The sequence below is a fragment of the Rattus rattus genome, chromosome 4 (genome assembly GCF_011064425.1).
Source record: "Rattus rattus isolate New Zealand chromosome 4, Rrattus_CSIRO_v1, whole genome shotgun sequence".
NCBI classification, from domain to species: domain Eukaryota; kingdom Metazoa; phylum Chordata; class Mammalia; order Rodentia; family Muridae; genus Rattus; species Rattus rattus.
This window is the reverse complement of record NC_046157.1, coordinates 106,458,212-106,475,143: the sequence shown is the minus strand read 5'-3', so window position 1 is coordinate 106,475,143 and position 16,932 is coordinate 106,458,212. Positions and strand designations below refer to the sequence as shown.

The following is a 16,932-nucleotide window of genomic DNA, read 5'->3' as shown; positions in this document are numbered from 1 at the left end:
AGTGATGTACAGTGTGAGGACATCTTTGAATACCACAAACAACCAGATGGAGCGCCTACTATAAAAGCTCTCAGGGAATGAAATCTCAGTAGAGTAGGGAGATAGAGTGGAGTGGGGAGCTTTCCAAGCAGCCATGCCAAGGACAGGCAAGTGGGTGGGAGGTCTTGTGACTTTATTTCTTTTACTAACACATGCCTCTATTCCTAGTTCAAAAATGGAATATGTAGACAACTCAGAGGTTGCTCGTGCAATTTTCTAAAAGTCAGACATCTAAGGACCTTGGTCTACTTCATCTTGCCTCTATAGTTCTTAGAGTATCACTTAAGGACTCTGTGGTGTGGTATGACCTATGGGACATCACTCTCAATTTCCAGCAGGACATGTGGCATAGCCATGAAGACACATTGATTTTACAAATCATCTGGGAGCATATCCAATGGTTCAGACCTTGAGAAATTTTGCCTTATACCAGACCTTGATTCCCCAATCACCAAGGAGAGACTAAGGACTTTGTCTTAATCCTCAGCTATCCCATCCTTCCTGCTGCCAGCACTGAGCCAGCCTTTGACACCCTAGCAGTATCTGTACTCATACTTGGACACAACTTAAAATTCTGACTCAAATAGTATCTTTTCAGTTCATTACTTCTCTGGCATCACTTGGTTCTACAGGGAAGACAAATGAAGGACACTAGTCATTTCTTGGTCCTTGTCAGTCTTTTAGGCTCTCACCTTTCACCTACCCACCCTCCTTCAAATTAGTATTGTGAATGGCCTGAGGAATCTCAGGGCTTACTGAGTTCAGTCTTGAAAAACTTGTGCAACCTTCAATTCCCAAGTGTCAAACTTCCCCAGATCATTAAATGCTCATAAGATTTCAGACAATGGGGTGAGGCTAGCCTTGATATTTTGGTGTACAACAGCAGCAGCCAAAATAGTGTATTGAGGGACTCATGTTCACACTGTGCAAAGTAACCATGACATGGGACTGATTTACCATATACAAGTCTTACAACATGGACACTCTATACCCTTCCTTGAATCAGGCCTCCATTTTCCCAGGCTGTGTTTGCCTTCGTGCCTTCCATCCTCCCCAGCACCCGGTATGACCCAGGCCCTCATTACTCTCATGCCTGCTATCTATGACAGATTTTCCCCCCTAAAAGTGACTAGCTGAGTTTATGTAATGCACAGTACAAAGGAAAATTCTTGCAGTCAGTGAGGTCGAAGAAAAGGAATCTCAACCTAGACATTCTTGAATATGGTCAGTTTCAGTCACAGAGCTCGTGGTTATTAGAGTGATACATTGAAGGCAGGAGACAGAAAGATAGAATAAGGCTTTGTGTAATGGTCAGGACAGCCAGAATCCCATAATGACATTGGTTAACTGCAGAAACATTTTAAAGTTTCTAGGGGAAGACAGAAACCTGTCAGAGACACATGAACAGACAAATTTCCAGTTACTGATTAGAGTCAGAGATAGAGGTTGTAGATGTGTGTGAGATTTAAAGCATTGCAAGGTCAGGGAAGGCCTGCAGACACTATTGCAAACACAACATTCCAAATTACATAAGATAGGCCCAGTCGGTAAAAGTCAAAACTACTTTAGAAAGAGAGAGCTAACATGAAATTTCATGGAAAGTCCATATACATTCAGCTAGAAGCAGTTACTGTACCTGTTTCAATAACCCAGGGAAGCACAAATTCTTCCAGTCTATCATTGTGAGTAACTTTTTCTGTTATATTTATTATTATTATTATTATTATTATTATTATTATTATTATTATTATTAAAGTGTCAAGAGCCAATGAAAGTGACTCCATGTGGAATGTTTACCATGTCACATATGTTTGATTGCCAGCAGGCTGTGTTGTTGGTGACACTGTGCCCGGTGATGAGACCTAGAAGAAAATTATCAGTACTGAATGGGATATTGCAAATACCATGCAAACACCTACATCACAGTCCAGATGCTCACGCCTCGAGTTGCTACCATTAGGTTGCACTATGCTCTGTAAATATGAGGTGAAATAAACAACTCCTCCCATAAGTAATTCAATTTTAGGCCCTGACTGCAGCCTTGAGAAAAATTAGTGTAGTTGTTGGGGACAAAATGGGAGCAAAAATATAGAAAGAGCAAGAAGAGCAACAACAAAAACCACAACAGAAACAGTCTGCAGTTCATTCAGCCTAGATTAGTTCATTTCCTGTGACATCACAAGGGATCACTGTGAGGTATGCTACATACCATTCCAAAGAGCCAATGTCTGAGCCTGAGGTTTGACTTTATGCTTCAGAGAAGCAGTTGGTTGGTGAAGGAGCAGTTGGACGCACTTGTAACTAATAGACTTGGACTTTCCCCACCAATTCTTCCTCAACATAATGAGTTTGCTTCAAGTTTTCAATTTGGCTCATGGTATCTGACATCTATTTCTTGGCTTTTTTGTTTGTTTGTTGGTTGGTTTTTGACAATAGTGATTAGGTTTTAAATTTTTGTTCTCAGTTATAATTGACAGAAAATTTCCATTTCCTGAAAGTCATTACTTTGTCATTATTGTCTTAGTTCCTTTTTATTTTAACCTTTGTTGGTCTGTACCTACACAATGAGGAACCTCCCATACCTGCTGTAATTCACTTTGTTCTTATCCACCTACTTTATTTCACTTTTGCACCCATTGCATCAGACCAATATGATCCTTTCTAGAAACATTCATTCCCTTGTCTGAATACGACCTGCACCAAAAAAAAAATGTGTTTGTGGAATGACAAGGACATACTAAAATTCTCTAATTCCATAGATTTTTGTCTCCAATAGCATGTGATTTCTTTTCATAACTGTTGTCTTTGTTCAATGATGTGTATGCTTTTTGTCATTTTGTATATGTGGGATGATACCTGTACAGGAATCATCTAGTGAAGTCGTCTTGATCATGAATTGTGGTCATTTTAATGTGGGGTAATTGAATATGAAGTAAAGTTATCAAGTACTCTCAAAATGTGGGGAACCCTTCATGTGTTAATTTTAGCTGACTTCTTGTTTGTGGATAATCATAAATGAGTTTGTTGACATGTGTCTTTGTTTTAAACTTAGACATGGTCCTGCTGAATGGCATCCAGCATGAGGCTGGACTCTTGTGGATGCAGTGAAGGACACCATTGATAGTTGAAGGTTTGGAAAAAGTGAAAGTGTTGGCAGTGTTGAGTAACTTTCAGAAGTAAAAGACAGAGAGAAACATGGATAAGAGGGAGTTCAGAAAACAGTAGGGAGCTAGAAAAGAAGTAAAGACTCCAGAAAGTAAGAGAGTTGGGATAAATATGAGTGCTTGTAAAACATAAATTCAAAGTCAACAGAGAGAGAGAGAGAGAGAGAGGGAGGAGGAGAGAGAGAGAGGAAAAAAGAGGAGGAGGAAAGAAGGAGGAGGGTGTTAGGAGAAATGATATATATTTTGTTTTATAAATATAATATGCTTTGCTAAAGTAGAGTAACAACAATTACATAATTTTTTTAAGATTTTGTAAACAAGATTTGTCCTTGGTTTCCTGAAGAAGGTACAATAAATTTAGCAATCTGAAAGGAAGTTGGAGAGAAACTTCAAAATTATTATGATGTGCATGGACCAGGTAATGTGCCTGCAGATACACTGAGTCTTTGGACACTGATTAGGCTAGGGGAGAGAAGTGGGTTTCAGCGAACCACTCTTTGGTTCCTGGGCCTCCCACCCCACCCCACCCCCAGCCAGAACTCGCTCCCAGCCCTCCCTTTTTGGGGGAAGGCAGAGGCAGCAACTCTTATCTGCGCCAGAGGTGAGTTACGATCTATCCAGTAATGTCTCAGAAAAACTGTTTATGGAAAACTTTTGAGATTGGTAAATGCAAATGATGAAGGTTAGAGGATGTAAAAGAAGTTGGATGATGATGATTTAGAAATAAAAATGCTTCTGGTGAAAGATGTTTAAAGTTAGTAAACGCAAGGAAATATGTTTAAAGTTGGTAAATGCAAGTGAAAAATGCTGGAGGGTCTAAGAAGATGTTTTAAGGTATATAAATGCAATTTATAGAGATGTAAGAAATGATTTAAGGAAAACAATGATAAATGTTTCATATTCTGCCTCATGTTATTGCTACTTCAAAGTTCATAATTTAAAAATTGATCAGTGGACTTTTGATATGTTAATACAAAATTGGCAGTTGACAATTCAGTCACAGCTGAAGATTTTAATTTCCCTTTGATTGTTGCCTGGATATAAACTTAAAGATGCTTTTCATCATACTAAAAAATTTCTGTTCAATCTGTATATCTATGGCTGTAAACTTACAACTTTTATTAGGTTCTCAAAGGCATGTGTCTACTTGAATTGTCTAACAGACACCTGTTAATTATAATTCTAAAATATGAATTTTAATAAAATAGTCAATACTAATGTACATCCTTTTGTAAACTGAAATTCACATAAGCTTCTGGAAATCAAAGTCCTAAAACATGGACCTGCCTGTCACAATCAATGGACTCCATATTACTACACCTGCCAGTTCTTATACAATCCAGCAGGTGACCCCAAACAAAATTTTTATTAACTAACATATATCATACAAGTTAGGAAGGCTGAGTCTCCCAGTTTAGGGTAATGTCAGGGCAGGGAGGCAGGACAGGGTATGTGGCTGGGTGGAGGAACACCCTCATAGAAGAGGAGGGAGGGGGAATGGCATAGGGGCTATGGATGGGAAACCAGGAAAGGGAATAACATTTGAAATGTAAATAAAAAATATTCAATAAAAAAGAAAATGTATACCTTGAAGTATGTATACAGTAAATACATGTGTGTTCATACATGTATGTGTATAAATTATCCACAATATAAGTAATATATTAAATATACATTATAAAAGTTAAATATAAATTATATATATTGAATATGATTTATAAACATTAATATATATGATGCGATAGATGTAACCATATGTATTAAATCTTATTTATGCATTTTAAATGAAAAGTATGTACCTCACATATTAATTACATATGTCAAAACTCATGTTTATCTCATAATTAAATGAGTTAAATTTATAAAATGTAAGTTATAATCTCTATAATATACATAATTTCACATGTCCTCAAGGACAGGGAATTATGGAATGAACTCTAAATATCAGTTTCAAAAAAGGGGGGGTTGTATACTCCTTAATCACAAAATTTTAGTTTGAATTTTTTTGACCTTGGATGCCAAGGGACTCTCTGATGCTGTGTCTATGGCACCATACAACTAGGCATGCTTATGCCCAGGTGAAATGGAAGGATCTACTTATTGGCATATGGCAGTCCTGATCTATAATAAGCTGAAGAAGGCATGTTCATAGTTTTCTGCAGGATGGTGAAGGAGCACGGTGGCTGAGAGAGTGATTGATAAGAAGATGCTGATTCTGGGACAAATAATGATGCTAACCATGATGTTGCTGAGTGTCCTGATAATGGTGATAGGAAAGCTGTATTGGGCATATGTTCCTGATCAACCTTTGCTACATCTTTCTCTATGGTCAAGGCCAAAAGTTCTCATGACGTCTAGTAATTCTTTTAGCTGTTAGGGTTTTCTCAGTCTGAGAGTAAAAATTATTTCAAATTAGTGAATTACATTATTAAAGGTCAGAGCCTACCTGTTTACTAGAAATAGTACCAATGCTGGATGTGTTTCTGTGGACTTGGGAGAAGAATATCTCTAAGTCTGTAGTGCAAAGCATTAAGATGGGAATGACTTTATCTCAGACTGGACAAGACGCCTTGCCTCAGGCTTTTAGAACTTGTGGGACAGAAGATGCAGAGACTGTGGAACTTACCTTCAAAAATTCAAGCAAATGAAGAAGTTATTACAATGAGCCTTCTCTTTCCTTTAATGTGATTGGTTAGTCTGACTCAGTCATGGACTGGTCTGGAAATTAATCGAAGAGTGGACAAAAGGAAATGATAGCTGGCATTTGGAGGGTTGGTTCTGGATATTTTCAGAGACATATTTGGAAGTTGGCTACTGCCTTATGTGTTGGCTGTGGATAGGAATGGAACAGGTTCTGGCGTTAAGGGTAAATGTCACATTTTGCATGTCCCCACCTAATCTTTTACTAATAAGGAATGTTTGTTATCGGCTCAGGTATGAGTTTCTTGACTCAGTTGTCTTTTGTCCAACTGTGTTTCTGCATTAAGCTCAATCTGTGATGATAGTACATCAATTGCCTTTTATTATGGTTCCTGTAAATTTATCTGAAACCTAGTATTTTCAAAGAAAGACTTACAAATATTAGAAGATATAAATCATGTTTTGGCAAGGAGCAAACGTGGATGAGATGATCATTGCTGATTTTGTTGCTCTCATAACACTTTTAGCCAGTGCCATTACTTCTGCATTAGCTTTAGCACAAGAACTACAAACAGCTCTTTTTGTTAATCATTTTGCAGAAAATGTAACTTATATCCTGAGTATATAAGAGTATTTAGATAGACGGCTAGAACAAAAAAATTATGCATTGTATGACATAGTGCAGATCATGGGAAATGAGGTAGAAGGAATGAAAGTCCGAAGCCCTTTGGAATGTCATGCTTGATATCTATGGATTTGTATTACTCCAAAAATGTATAATGAGAGTCTACATAACTGGACCAGAGTAAAAGGCACCTTCAAAGCATATGGCATAATACTAAATACTTCTCTTGATTTATTAGCCCTGCATAAAGAGGTTATGAATTTAAGAAATGCAAAGCCTTTGTCTTTTAATGCTAGTAGCCTTGCAAATGATAGAGTTTCAGGCCGTTTTTTCCTTCATGATCCCCACTTATTTGGTGTAGAGGATTTGGTTTTATGATTCTTCTCATGGCATGTCTCTTACCTGTTCATTTGAGGGAAATCATCAAAGATTTTACAGATGTGAAAGCAGAGTTACATCAGTTCAAGCTCCAATGTCTTCCCTGGCAGAGGTTGGTATTCAATGATGGCTAAGATTATCTTGAAAATCTTCTCAAGCTAAGATAGGCTATGAATTCAAGATTATTTATGTGCCAATGGTGGGTAAGAGTTGTGTTTTCTGGTGGCAACCTAAGACAGGTACAACTTTCTGCTCTTTACTGATAAATTGCCTCTTATAGATAAAAAGGGGGGTTATAAAATTCTCTCAGAGGTAGATCAACCTAAGACAGGGCATGGATGCTAATGTTCAAGTACTGTTGATGGGTAAGTGCTGTACTTCTTGAGGCAACACCTAGACAGACACAGTCTGCCCTAAGAGCTGGACCAAACTTTGGCTTGTATAGATAAAAAAGGGAGACATATGAGGAACACTTTTGGAGTTAATTTTGGCTGACTTCTTGCTTGTGATTAATCAAGATTGATTCTGCCCACATCTAACTTTGTTTTTAAGTAAGATGTGCATTATACCCTGCCAAGTACCTCTACTTCAGCCTACATTCTTGAGGGACCGTCCTAGACTGAAGGAAATGGACTTACTCAAACATAGATACTATGTACCATAAACTTGTCATGTAAGGATTTGTGACCATTGTTTATCTTCCTGGAATTAGTCATGTTGCTGGTCTTCCTGGAATTGGCCATGCTTTGTGTTGCTTGCTTTTAAAGACACTGAGAAAATACATTTGCTTCCTGGCATGGTATTCACCATCAACCCTCCCATCTCTACCTATTGCATCTTCTTTCTGCCTCTCCTATAATCATCTTCACTCCCCTAGTCATGGTTCCTGCACTGATTGAGCAGCAGGCTCTATACATAGGCACAAAGAATTTTCATATCTTATTAGTCAATGACATTACCAAATATTTGGGTGTTTTTAAAATTAGTTTGAGAATAAGAAAAATCCTTATTTTATGAAAATAATTTAAAAGTATCCTTTCCTCGATTTTATGGACTACTGGGATACATGTGGATCATTCATGTTATTCTTTAGATTACAGACTCAATCATTGAAATGGTCTTGGTCACACTAAAGTCTGTTTTAATCCATCAATCCTTTCAATCTGTCTTCTCTAGTTTTATTTTCTGTACCTTTAGGTTTTCCATTGATTTCTATCTCTCTTCATATCAGAGGTTTAGGTTTTAGTTGGAGATGAGAGGAAAAAATAGAAATTTACATAGGGGCATGGATTCAAGGATTGATCATCTTTTCTGGAAACATGGCTTTAGTAATGAAACAATGTCTTTAATGGGAGTCTGAAGCAGACAGTTTCATTCCCACCAGACAAAGTCTCCATGGACTTAAAGGTTCTGAGGGAAGGGGAGGTTTCTGTGTAATATGAAACCTATGCTACCTGAAAGAGGAATGGGATCTGGTATCTATGTGCCTTATAGGACTCACTCTCTCTCTCTCTCTGGAGGAATAGCAGAGACCTGCTGTGACTATATGATAGCAATAAATCTGTTTTGACATCTGGGTAACCAGGGTAGGGTAGGGATAAATAATAGGCCACCCTGCTTATGGTATATATATTGGTTACTATTCTCTTGTGATAAATCCCAAGGAAGCTAGAGTTCCTGTGGTTTATGAGCCCATGATAGAAGGGGAGAGGCATGTCAGCTATCTGGAATCATGGAGGCATGAGCAGGAAGCTGAGAGCCTTGTACTCTCAAATTCAAGAAAGTGCAAATGAAGGCTAGAAATTTTAACCTTAAGGAAAGTCCCAGTGATGGATTTCTGATGCCACAACTTTTCTCAAGTACTGCCACTATCTGATGTCTGCATTTCAAATTCCCAAAACTGTAGGGGTCAATTTTTATTCAAAGTACCACAGTGGTTTTGTTAACAGTATATCAGATATTTTGTGTACTTGGTTTCCAGTATGAGATTTTTGGAATCCATGGAGGTGGAACTGGAACTGTGTCACTGGAAGATATAGAACTTTTAATAAAGTGTCACCAGTCACTTAACTACCAAGCTCCATAGGAAAAAAAAATTCTTACCACCATTGCTTCTCTTGTAAGGATATACAAAAATAAACCCTTCATTTCTAGAGACAATACTGGTCAAGGATTTGGTTGTAACCATGAGAAAAATAACCAGGAAACTGGTTGTGGTACAGAAGGTGACCAAAACCATAGTCAGTTATGATTGGTCTGTTGTTTGTGATGACATCATAAGGAGGCATTATGAATAATACTGGATCACAGTCTACATTAAGCTCTGGCTTCAGTGGGCTCTTGTCTTTGTATCATGGGGTAGCTGATGTTGCCTGTGCAATCTGTCTATAATAATTGTCCTGATATACTTGGAATCTTCAATCTACTGGAACTGACTGTAAAGAGTCTATTTCCTAGTTGGTTGGTTTTGCATGCGGGGGGTTATGTTCTGTGTTTCATATTTATATTATTGGTTTTTAGTCTAGGTTTAATTTGTGACTGTAATATCACTTTCTTTAATTATTTTCATGCATCATATTTGAAAACTCAATCTTTTATTTTTAAAATTTTTTATTAGATCACATGTTACTGTATACTACCCATAGAAATTTTATTATAGCACCCCCATGCAAGCTTATACAGCACTGTGGTTAAAATCACCTCATTTCTGTAACTGATATTCTCCCTTTTACAACCTATCAACCTCCTCTTTGCTTATGATATACAGGAGATAAAAATATATTCTATTGGTTTGTGTTACTAGTTTTTCTTATATAAAACTATCATTAGTTTTGTCTACTTTCCTTATAACACAATGGTTCACTAGTCAACGTGGTGGACATAAACTTCTACAGAATATATGTTATGTGTTAGTCAACTTGTTTATTTCATATTAATTTTTGGATTTCCCTTATATGTATTACATATTAATATTATTGGGTTTTAATGCATCATTAGGTTGTTTGGGTTATCTCAGATTCTTCAATGGCACAAAATTCATAGCTATAAATTTTCCTCCTAGATCTGCATTAATTTTCTAATGTCATGGGTACCTAGAATTTCCTTTTACATAACTGTTGAAACTGCACTAAGGCACATTATCAGCCCTTCAGAAGCTACGTTGTGAAAAACCATTCTTGACTCCTCCAAGTTGCCCTTATACAAACCACAAAATAATAGAAAGATATGTAAAATATTATTGAGATGTGAGCAATAAATTAGAATATGGGTACAGGTATATGAGACTATGAGGAATATCTAAAGAATGCCAGGGGCTGCAAAAATAGTACTGCAATAAAAAAGATACAGATGAAGAATTCATTCAACAATTATCAGTGGACTCTGTATAGTCAAGAAAAGAATCAATGAACTTGATGTCCATGTAAGTTACTCAAATGTAAATGTTAAAGTCCTAGAGAAGAAAGGTTAGGAGTCAGATGAAGTATCTCAGGCTGAAGAGTGTGAATAAGGTGTCTAAATTATTTGCTGTTGTAATCCTAAAAGTAAAGGTGGAAACATCTCAACAGAGAGAGGGAAACAATGGATAAGAATGTTTGTAAATTAATGGACTCTGAAGCCCAGACAGCTGTGCAAGCTTGTTTTGTGCTTGAGTCATATATGTCAGATGTAATTATTATATTAAAAATGTCTGCAGAAGAACATATACTTGTGGGGTTACAGAAGGTGAACCACAAGCTCAAGTGCTTTTGCCTGAACAAGGCTTCCTCACTGCTGGGTAGCATTTGTCTTGACAGAATAAGCAATGCCAGATGAGAAAAGGCATCATTAGTCTTACCAGGTGTGGAACATACAATCTAGGAGACAAAGATACTAGGGACATTGCACACTGTGGTCCTCTTGACACTATTATTCTTAGGGTACCACAATGCTCTCTTATGGGATCTGAGACTTTCTCCCGCAGAAAAGGTCAATACCTGATACTGTAAACTGGGTCTGAAGTTCACTGCAGTACAGATCTAGTCCAAAGATGGGAACTGAATTATGTTTTTAGCTAAATTGACTTAGTAGGACTTAGTAGGTTGCCTTCTCAATACATTTTTTGTACTTATTTAGAAATGCTACTCTCAGGCGTATATATATATATATGTATATGTATGTGTATATGTATATATATACATATATGTATAAGAGAGAAAGAGGGAGAGAGAGAGGAGAGTTATATAGCTGTAAAAGAGTAAGAGATGATGAATGTGAATAGAGAATAAAGAAAGCTGATTACTCATCCCCAAACAAGCCCTTTACACCTCTCTAGGAAACATTGCAGAACATGAGTTTGAAAGAACATAAGAACTGATGGTTAGGGAGAAGGGCTGTGAAATGTCATTTTTTGAGCAAGATACGTCTATTCTGATCACAGATTCACAGTATCTGCAAGTATACATGAGACTTCCTGCCCCAGGTATACATAAGAATTATCAGTGAACAGAAATGGCAGAGCAGTTCTAGAGACCCAGACTCTCACTGTTGAACTGTTATTGACTGACTCAGGGAGAGCAGAACTCAGAACTTAGTAGTGACTCACCCACAAGGACTCAGCCAGGCTCCAGGGGACAGTGGCAATTTTACATTTACTCACATGGTCCTGGGTAAGATAAATGGGTACAGGGCAAAGCTAAAAGTCATGAATGAGGGAAAGGGACGGGAAGAAATAAAACAGAGTTCTCAGGGACAACTAAAACATAAAAGAAGTTGGGCTTACGGCATCATCATAGTATGTTATGTGCACATGTGAAATTCTCAAAAAGCCACTTAAAAAGGAGAACGTTTTTAAGATAAGTTTTTTCAAAAAGGCTTTTAAAGTTTAATAAAAATAATAATAGTAAATAAATATTTAGAGTAAAAAAGGGTAAAAGTAATTAAATTACATTTCTTTAGTAAAATATAATCAACAAGCTGGCAATAAATGATACTAGCTATTTTAAGCAATGGGTTAACAATCATGAATTAACCATTTATCTAATTAGTTACTATTTCACTAATATTCTAATTATTTGGATTTATGAAAATGTTATGTGACCCATTTTTATTTTCATATGCCTTCATAGAACTATTAGTAATGCTTTCTTTGCCTATAAAAGTCCTAGGACTGGACAGACGTTTTAAAAATTAATTAGAATAGTCTTAGAGCTTTGGTCAATAGCCACATATCAATAAATACTTGATGATTAAAAATGATGGTAATGATCATTTAAATTTTGCTTTTTTTTCATCGTTTCATAACTTTTTTGGAAATCCTAGGTATCAGGTCAACTTTTAAATGAGAGTTTTGCACTGTCATACTTCATTACACCTGAATATGGTGGGATAAAGCAAACACGACTGAGATATGAAGAGGAACATCATCATCATGAAGAAGAAAAGATCCGACACAGAGAACTGGAGGAACTGAGGCGACAGCAGGAGGGTTTTAAACCACACTCTATGGAACACCGAGAACAGGACATGAAGATGCGTGATATGGGTCCCTGTGGAGCAATAAACATGGGAGATGCATTTAGCAAAGCACCTGCTGGTACCCAAGGACCTCCTCCAATGATGGGTAAGAATATAAACAACAGAGGAATTCTACTTAGTCAACCCATGTGTCCTGGTCCTGCCATGGGCCCAGAAGGAGCTGAAAATATGGGAACTCAAATGAAATCATATAATGTCACAGTAATACACAAGGACCTCCATCCCTAATGGCTTTGCCTACAGGAAAATAACAGGTTTTGAACTCCAGGCATCAATCAGTAGTGTAGGGCCTGTGAGTGGCAGTCCTAGTAGCTTTGGTAGAGGGATCCAAGGAGGCAATTTTGAAGGCCATAATAAGCATCGTAGATATTAAACATTCTTTCATTTCCGGCTGTTTAGAAAAACATTCAATGGTATGCCTTCATACCTTTTCTGTTACTTAGGGGAAATGATTTTACTGTTAATGTATGTAGACTGAAGTTTTTTTTTTTTTTTTTTTTCCTTTTTTTTCAGAGCTGGGGACCGAACCCAGGACCTTGTACTTGCTAGGCAAGCGCTCTACCACTGAGCTAAATCCCCAACCCCGAAGTTTTTTTTTTAACTTGTGGGTTTTGTGTATTTTCTTTATTCCTAAGCTTTGTAGATTAGCTTAGCAAAAAGGACTCCCATCACTGTGTATGTTGAAATGTGTTCAGGAACCAAGCTAAGGATAGCTATGGGGCAATATTATTAAATCTATGCAGTTAACTTAATCTGAATAAAGAAATGATTTTGCCTAAAAAAAGCTTCATACTTCATTGAAAAAGTCATGAAAATTCTTACCATGTCACCAAAGAAATTTTTAGAAAAATTCAAACTGTCTCAAAATTAATATTCCCAATTGTCTGATTCATGTTTTTACTGCTTTCAGCAAATCAATAAAAGCATGTGAAATGAAGAATATAATCAAATAACTCTATGGAGAGCTTTGGAAAACAAAAAAATTGTATAAGGTCTTTGATTTTCTGTAGTTTATGCTTAAAATCAGCCATATGAGGACTGATTAAATATGAAATAGTAGAAAAAAGGAAAATATTAACATATGTAACACAGCTCAAAGGCAAGTCAGATACCTGTTATATTGAGCAATTACTTTGTATCTTGGGAACTGTATCAGTATTTTAAATATTTTTAGAACTTGCAAATGTAACACATATAGTTATGTACATGAATTTGCAAATTACTGACTCATAGTAACACTGATAAATTTCTTGGACTCTGTTTCCAATACATTAATAAGAATTACTGGAACATCATTTAGTTAACAGACTTTGTCATAGAACAAAGCAATATATTATTCCACTTGTTTGTTGAACATTATACAGGATGAATAAATTCTATAACCAAGCTCCTAGTTTGTGTGATCCAGTAAAGTTTGCTACAAGTATTTAATGAGACTAGAACTCATGGTAAGTGCTCTTAACATAAGAGCATTATCAGAAAAAGGAACATTAGTTTGTGTGCAAACTCATCTGCAAGCATATATTAAATGTTTGTCATTGTTTCTATATCAAAATAGATTATTTTCATATTTAATGCTTATTTTATTTATTTACATTTCAAATGTTGTTCTCCTTACCAGTTTCCCTTCCACAAACCCCCTATCCCCATTCCCCCACCCCCTGCATATATGAGGGTGTTCCCCAACCTGCCCACCCACTCCTGCTTCAGTGCCCTAGCTTTTCTCTTCGCTGTGTCATTGAGCCTTCATAGGACCAAGGGGTTCCCCTCCCATTCAAGCCAGATAAGGCCATCCTCTGCTACATATGCTGTTGGAGCCATTGCCCCCCCCAAATATGTACTCTGTGGTTGGTGGTTTAGTCCCTGTGAGCTTTGGAAGGGTTTGGTTGTTTGATACTATTGTTCTTCCTATGGGGTTGCAAAGCCCTTCAGCTCCTTCAGTCCTTGCCAACTCCTTTCATTGGGATCCCCGTGCTCAGTCCAATGTTTGGTTGAGTTCATCTGCATCTGTATTGGTCAGGCTCCGGCATAGCCTCTCAGGGTACAGCTATACAAGGCTTCTCTCTGCAAGCACTTCTTGGCATCAGCAATAGTGTCTGGGTTTGGTGTCTGTATATCGATGGATCCCCAGGTGGGACAGTCTCTGCGTGGCCTTTTCTTCAGACTCTGCTACACTTTTTGCCCTTGCATTTCCTTTTGACAGAAGGAATTCTGGATTATTTCTGAGGTGGGCGGATGGTCCCATCCCACAACCAGAGGCCGTGCCTATCCACTGGATATGGTGTCTACATGTTTGGTCTCCCCTTTGTTTGGGTATTTCAGCTAATGTCATCCCTGTTGGGTCCTGGACACCTCTTGCTTCTGTGGCATCTGGGACTGTCTAGTGGCTACCCTCAGTTCCCCATCCCCCATTGCTACACACCTCTGTTTCATTTCCTGACCCTCTGTACTTCCCCCCAAATCTCCCATATCTGAGCCTCCCTTCCTTTGCCCTCCCCCTCTTCTCTTCCTCCCAGATCCCCTTCTCCCTCTACCCCCCGAGATTATTTTCTTCTCCCTTCTGAGTAGGACTGCAGCATCCACATATTGGTGTAGTCTTTCTTCTTGTGTTTCATAAAACTAAAATACTCTAAAATATTTTTATCTCTCACAGGGCTGTGTAAGTATTAAATGTACCTATGATAAATTACTGAGTTAAACAGTTACTTCATGTGCCTGTTTCTATGAACTAACTGTTAAGAGCACTGACTGCTCTACCAGGAGACTGGGGTTTAATTCCCAAAACACACATAATGGTTCCTAAACAACTATAACTCTAGCTTCACGGATTCAATGTCCTTTTCAGGTTCTCAAAAGCACCAGGTACACAAGTTGTGCAGAGGCATGGAGACAAAACTTCCACACATATAACAGAAAAAATAAAATTATGACCACAGAAATCTATTAGTAATGAGTCTAGAATATTCCCATATGTAGTTCCAGTATTTATTTAGTACTTCAGCTACTAGACCTTACCATGTTTCACCTTCCAATTCGTAAGTCTGACAGTACTTTTAAGATACATTTCATAGCTAAATGAAAATAAAAATACACACAGACACACAATTCTTTCTTTTAAATGGTGTATGTGTCATTTATTGAAGTTGAACATCACAGTTTTTCATCCTAAATGCCTACTTATCAACATGTTAGCCAGAAAAGGACTTCAGTAATACATACTGAAAAGTATTAAAGATCAAAATGTTTGCAGAGGACAGAAACAGATGGCCGACCCACTGAGCCCAGCACCAGTCCCTTCACACTCAAACAGGACTGGAATAATGCAGAAACAATCACATTCAATGAATGCTTCCACAAGACAGTGCGGTTACAATGTGGAAACAAATAAAAAGCAAAAGAATCCCAAGCCTCTACCACTTCATCATGAACAATTTAGAATTAAGAGTAGGTGACTTTCTAAAATGAGAAAATTGTAAACTGAGAAATGAAACATTTTGTATTAAATCTATGACCTTATAAAACTTTTGCTATCCAGGGCTCAGTCTAAGTAGCTACCATAGAGGAGTTGAAAAGCAGGCAGGGACCTCAAGACAAAATATCTTAGAAGCAGTTTTTCTCTCAAAATGATACAGTGTAGGAGCAGACTGGATTAGCAGATGAAGGGAAACAATGCTTCTTACTGTATTCCTGTCAGTATTTTCATGGCTGATTTTTATATACTCACTGGATTGCAGTCACACAGGTATTCCCAGGGTCATTTACTAGCTTTAAGGGAGTTTGGCCACATTAAATTAACTGCATCCTATCCTGAAACCTGGACCATGTGCCTTTTATCCAAGGAAGAGGTAGGCCTGTCCAGCCTGGTAGAAAATAGAACTCTTCACAAAACACTTTAAATCCAATAAAGGAGATTTATAGTAGTTTAACAGCAAAATTATCAGTATTTGCATATTTATAATAGACAATTGGGAAAATAAAATGTAGATTGCTAAGAGAAGTAAAACAGAAAACTGTCAATATCCTGACCACTTTTCAAAACAAAATATAAATCCTTCCAATAAAAGAAAAATCTGGGGTAATTCACTTTTTTTCTTATACAATACCTCCAAAGGCAGCCCCAACTCCAAGTTTCCCTTCCAAGGTCTCTGCCTCTTTCTGAGATCCACTACTCCTTCCTTTCTCTTCAGAAAGGAGTAGTCCTCCCAGGAATATCAATTGACATTGGCTTAAGAAAATGCAATAAGACTAGGTACAAACACTCATATCAAGGCTGGACAGGATAGTCCAGTAGTAGGAAAAGAGTCCCAATAGCAGACAGAAAAAAAATACCCCCAAAACAAACAAACAGAAAAACAAACCAAAAATCTAAACTACAGCATGTATGTAGAAGGTCTAAAAGAACCTGCAATGGTCGATTCAGTCCTTTATAAGCCCTGTGCTTAGTTAATGTTCAAATTGCTATAAAGAGACACCATGGCCACAGCAACTCTCATACAGGATTTATGAGGGTGGCTTCTGATATGCAGACAGACACGGTAGTGGAGATGAATCTGAGAGCTCCTCTTGGTCTAT

General features: G+C 37.4%; 1 pseudogene; it reads left to right on the top strand.

Annotated features, from left to right (window-relative positions):
* Positions 1–1,015: 1,015 nt before the first annotated feature.
* On the top strand, positions 1,016–12,733 carry LOC116898464 (annotated as a pseudogene).
* Positions 12,734–16,932: the final 4,199 nt, after the last annotated feature.